The sequence below is a fragment of the Amblyomma maculatum genome, chromosome 3 (genome assembly GCF_055883805.1).
Source record: "Amblyomma maculatum isolate TAMU_Amacu chromosome 3, ASM5588380v1, whole genome shotgun sequence".
NCBI lineage: Eukaryota > Metazoa > Arthropoda > Arachnida > Ixodida > Ixodidae > Amblyomma > Amblyomma maculatum.
In genome coordinates this window covers 42,173,015-42,178,648 of record NC_139346.1, presented here as the reverse complement: position 1 = coordinate 42,178,648, position 5,634 = coordinate 42,173,015, and the positions used below count along the sequence as shown (strand labels likewise).

General features: G+C 52.6%; 1 pseudogene; it reads left to right on the top strand.

Annotated features, from left to right (window-relative positions):
• Positions 1-634: 634 nt before the first annotated feature.
• Positions 635-4,359, top strand: LOC146194649 (uncharacterized; annotated as a pseudogene).
• Positions 4,360-5,634: the final 1,275 nt, after the last annotated feature.

The following is a 5,634-nucleotide window of genomic DNA, read 5'->3' as shown; positions in this document are numbered from 1 at the left end:
ACTTCCCCCTTCAGTGGAATCGGGTGTCACACTATATTACGCATACAGAGCCAAAGGGATTGTCGCGGACCACTTTACACAGCGGACGAGTACGAGTACCGATCCCCACTCGTCGGCATGGAACGAAACCAAAAAACTGCAAGACAAAAAAATTTGCCCGCGGTCGGAGCCCGGGTCGGAGTCTGCAGGGTCGGAGTCCGAAACAAAACACACTTAGAGCCCACAAAGTAGTTCATTCAGAGAGGAAGGCTCAAGTAGACACACCACACCACTCATTGGCCACACCCCCCCCCCATCTTAGGTTTGAAAAAAATAACGCATAAGAAAAACAGTCACGTAGGCCACAACTTCGGTTCTTGAGGGGGTCCATTGCCAGGGGAAAAACATTACGAATATACAAAGGAAGCTCTATACGGTGACTTTGAGTGGGGAAAAGGAAGACTCAGACAAAACAGGCAGCACGTACTCTTCCGCTCGAGCATGGAGAGCTGAAGCTAATACAGGGAAAGCTATACTGTTCCGAGGCAACGTGCACGTACGCGTTCTTGCACACCCGAGCGACGGTCACATATACAGGTCCCGTGAACATATGAGGTTTACAGAACTACAATACTGCGTGTGCAACAAACACAACATGGGCAAATTAATGTATGCCGCCTATACTGTGACACTGGTATAGTCGCACTATACAGGAAAAACACCCGAACATTAAACATGGAAAGAGAAAAACAAGACAAATTTCTGAGCATTTAGCAATTAGAAGGCTAGTCTACAGGAACATCACGACCATCGAACATGACCTCGAGATGTCTGATAAGGACTGTGCAATAATAGAACTTATCGCTCAGAAGTGGACCATCCTTCAACCTGAATATAGCAGTACTCCCAAGGGGGCCCGCCACTGAATCATTGAGGCCTTTAGAAACCGTTTAAAACAGTTGAACAGACATGCTAGTGGGAGACTGATTGATTTATGGGAAGGGAAAGGCGCGCGGTAACTGTCTCGCTGGTTTCCTGTGGACACATCAACCGCGCCGTAAGGTAAGGCAGGAAGGCGGGAGTGAAAGTGGAAAGAGAAAAGGAGCCGTAGTGGAGGGCTACGCAGTAATTTCGACCACCTGGGGATCTTTATTGTGCGCTGACATCGCACAGCACATGGACGCCTCAGGCACTCCCATGATGGGGCTTGGACAGGTAGGTCACCGCTGCTTGCGGCGGGGGCTTGCCTGCCACAATTTTAACGCGATAGCGTTAAGGAGCTCGTGTCGCAGAAAAGCCGGTGTCGTCGGCGTCGGCGGCGTTGGCCGTGAGTGATAAATCCCGGCATGCACTTTATAAATAAAAAGCAACTTTCAAGATGGGCTGGGTGGGAATCGAACCAGGGTCTCCGGAGAGTGAGTACAAAAGCGCTTCTAGTGAATGCGGTGTTGCCTTAGAAACGTTCCGTAGAACGTTATACTGCGGTGTATATCGGTAATTATGAGCATGTTACTTACATAAGTCGCAGTTACACGAGTTGCGAAGTACGTTTCCGCTACATTTCTTCTGTGCTCTGTGCACATGCAGAGCCATCTTGCGGCAAACACAGAAGAACCCGTCCTCGCAATGTGCTGCGCTGCCCCGACACGTGGCGCGCCACTCGCCCCTGACGTTTCGCCGTGCACCCTTACGGGTTGTAGAATCAAGCGTCTTTCCTTTCTTTAGATCACCATCTTCGCTCACCCGCTTCTCCCCTTGGGGCCGCGCGGGTACCGGTGCGAGGATGCCCCAATACCCTTGCGTTTAATAAGTTTTCTCGCTCTCTCCCCTTCCAACATCCAGCGTGCGTCACTCGAATAGTGGTGTTTAGGCGACGCGGCACCTCTTTCCGCTCACAGCGCGATTGCTAGGTGTAGCGACTGATGCCGGACGCCTCTAACGTGATCGCTGCGCCGTAGCGCTTCTGCTGGGAAAGCGTCCCCTGCGATGTGTGCCGAGCTGCTTCCGAGGAATCATGCTTCTGCGTGGTGCTCCCAAGCGAGATAGAGGACGATCCCATCAAGGCGTCAGCCCCATGATCGCGTCCGCCTTCAAGGCGCGTCGCTGCCCGGCTTTCTCCCTCCGAGATACCGAGTTCTTTGGTTCGTTCCGCTTGCTCAGGTGCACGTTTCGTTGCCACGCCGAACGCTGCGTTGCTCGGCGCTCACCGCGTGATTCGTGAGTGCAAAGTCCGACGCGGGGCGCCTCATCAGTCATTGCTGCGCCATAGCGCATTGTCTTACAGTCCTTGGCAGGTCGACGGGTGTTGTATTTCAGGGCCTTGCGCGCTCGCTCTTGAAACGCGTGTGATGGAAGCGGCGCCGTCTACCAGTGCCGGTAGCGCTACAGTATCTTGCCCATCAGTGTCTTCCTCGCCGGCGAGCACTGATGGACCATCTCCGCCAAGTGGTGTTCGACCACGAGGAAGGCCACGCAAGACGGAGGCACAGAAGGCGGAGACCAAAGCTCGCCATGCTGAGGCCATGCGACGAAAGCGGCGTGGGAACGCCGAGCTGCGGGAACGAGAGGTTCAGGCACAACGGCAACGGCGGACCATGAGCCCGGAATTCAGGGCAAGGGAGGCCGAGGCAATGCGTCTTAAACGTGCCGAAGATGCATGCCGAACGGCAAGGGAAGCCGCAGCCAAACGACAGCAATGACAATCAAACGCCGCGCTGAGAGCCAGGGAGGCTGAGATCAAGCGCCAGCGCTGTGACATGAATCCCCAAATACGGGCGCGGGAAGCTGAGGTCAGGCGACAACAGCGGCAAGAAAATCCTGATTTGAGGGCGCGTGAAGTTGAAGTCAAACGTCAGCAGCGGCAGGAAGACCCCGAGTTCAGAGCACGTGAGGCCGAGGCCCGGCGCCAACAGCGGCAGGAGAACTCGGAGTTGCGGACGAATGAGGCCCAAGCCAGACGACAACAGCGGCAAGACTGTCCAGAAATTCGAGCCAGGGAAGCCGAGGCCAAGCGACTAAGGCGACGAGCCGAGGGAGAACAACGAGCGCGGGAAAGATTAAGCCAGCACGCGAGTGCGACAAACATGTTTCACAAATGTTTCACAGAATCCATTTGGCTACTCTTGCTCTGTGTGCGATCGGCTTTGGCACAAGAACGACCTAAAGCCTCTTCCAGAAGCGCATGCCACAGTGGTTGCCGACGCATTTCGGACGGATGTTTCTGGGTTCGAGGTGTGTCGCACTTGCATGCAGACCATCCGGCGAAATCGCATTCCTAACTGCTCCACTACAAATGGCTATGCGTACCCACCTAAGCCGGCGCATTTACCAAACATTGATCTCGTGAGTGAGCGACTTGTGTCACAGCGAACCCCCTTTATGCAGATTCGGAGGTTGCTGTACAGCAACAGCGGCCAGTTCGCCATCAGAGGTCCGATTGTGAACGTGCCTATCAACGTCGACACAACGGTCCAAATTCTGCCTCGAGATGTCGAAGAAGATCAAGCGTTGTGTGTTCACATTAAGCGCCGGATGATATACAAGAGTGTGTACCAAAATAACGGCTTGAGGGGCAAGTTGGTGCATCATCGTATTCAGATATGTGGCGCAAATAAACACAAACACAGGAGAAGATACACAGCACACGCGCACACTACCAACTGTAAGAAGAACCGGAAAACACTTCCTCTTCTACACTCAGGCACGTCTCAACTTCCTCTTCTTCTCATTTTCCTCTTCTTTGCCCAGGGGGAAAAAGGCACTCCCTCGCAGACCTTAACCTTGTCCAAACATGGCGGTGACCAATCTCTTCTTCCTCTTCTTCTATTCTTCCTCTTCTTTCCCAAGGGAATATTGACACTTTCTTCCTCTCAGCCCGAAAACATCAACCAAACATGACAGTCACAAAATCTATACTGTCTTGTAAATCCACACCTCTGCTTTGCCCAGACTCGGGCAAAGCAGAGGTGTACAATGTTTTCGGGCTGAGAGGAAGAAAGTGTCAATATTCCCTTGGGAAAGAAGAGGAAGAATAGAAGAAGAGGAAGAAGAGATTGGTCACCGCCATGTTTGGACAAGGTTAAGGTCTGCGAGGAAGTGAGTGCCTTTTTCCCCCTGGGCAAAGAAGAGGAAAATGAGAAGAGGAAGTTGAGACGTGCCTGAGTGTAGAAGAGGAAGTGTTTTCCGGTTCTTCTTACTGTTGGTAGTGTGCGCGTGTGCTGTGTATCTTCTCCTGTGTTTGTGTTTATTTGCGCCACATATCTGAATACGAAGAGTGTGTACATTCGTGGCATGGTCAAGAAGACTGAGTTGCTTCCCTGGCTTGTATTCCTGGAGAAGTCTACGTTGTATCGCTACTATGGCATCCGAATCAGTCGATAGAAGGCAGACAAATTGTGCGACAAGCTGGTAGAGCCAAGCGACGAGAATGCCGAACGTATAGACGATCCTGTAGACCACCATAATCCCATGGAGACAGCATTGGCCATGTCGCTCGGTCAACAGACACTCATCATCGACGACAGCAACGTTCTGGTTGTGGCGCCAGGGGAAGGAATAACACCCGCCAGCATTGTCTATGATCAACACGCGGAGAGCTGTCATTTCCACAAATCTACCTCCGTGAGCCTCGAAATATCAGCCCAGACAGCAAGCCTAGTGTCTACACCATGGCATCGAGCGAATGTCGGAGAACTGACCGCAGGGGTGCGACAGCTTACCACGTGCTCTATATGGCAGCCAAAGTTATGCGTACGCGAGTTGCATCGTCGGTAAACGTCTTGTTCAGGAACACACCTGGCATGGCCGTTGTAACGAAGGCGCAGCTGAACGACCGAGAATTTGTCGAGAACGCGGTGGATCTGACATGGCGTTCATGAACGGTGTGCCAAACACGGTCCAGTACTGGCACCGACGCAAGCAGGACATGTTTGCCATGATCCGCCAGCTCGGTAAGCCAACTGCGTTCCTTACTCTGTCTGCCTCTGAAATACACTGGGACGGATTGATGAGGCTCCTACAACATCTTCACATAGATGCAAACCATCCGCAAGTGCCATTCGAACAGCTCCGCCTCTGTGAAAAGTACATGCTCGTGAGCGATGACCCGGTGGTGTGCTCAGTGTACTTCGATCACATAGTGCGGGTGATAATGCAGATTCTGCAACACAAGACACTTTCTCCGTTCGCCCCCTATGTGGTCAAGGGGCACTTCAAACGCATTGAATTCCAACATGGGGCAGTGCTCACACTCATCTGTTGCTCTGGCTCGAGAATGCGCCCCACGAGGCGCTTGGCCCACAAATGCCCGAAACAGTTCGTATGGCCGCACATTTAATCTCTCTGGACGCCGAAAGCCTTCATAGACCTCGCTGTCAGACGCACCAGCACACACAGACGTGTTTCAAGAACGGCAGAACAAAAATGTCGGTTTAACGCGCCTTTCTGGCCGATGGAAGAAACTCGAGTGATCATTCCACTTCCGCCTGCCCATACTGAAGAAGAAAAGAAGTCTCGCACAAAGTTGAAGGAGAGATACAACATTCACACCGCTCTTGAAACAAGTCTACGAATCGATCGAAGATATGCGCCGCCACAATAACGTCGCAGATGCCGAAGAGTACATTACAATTCTACGTGCCGGCATTTCCCGCCCGA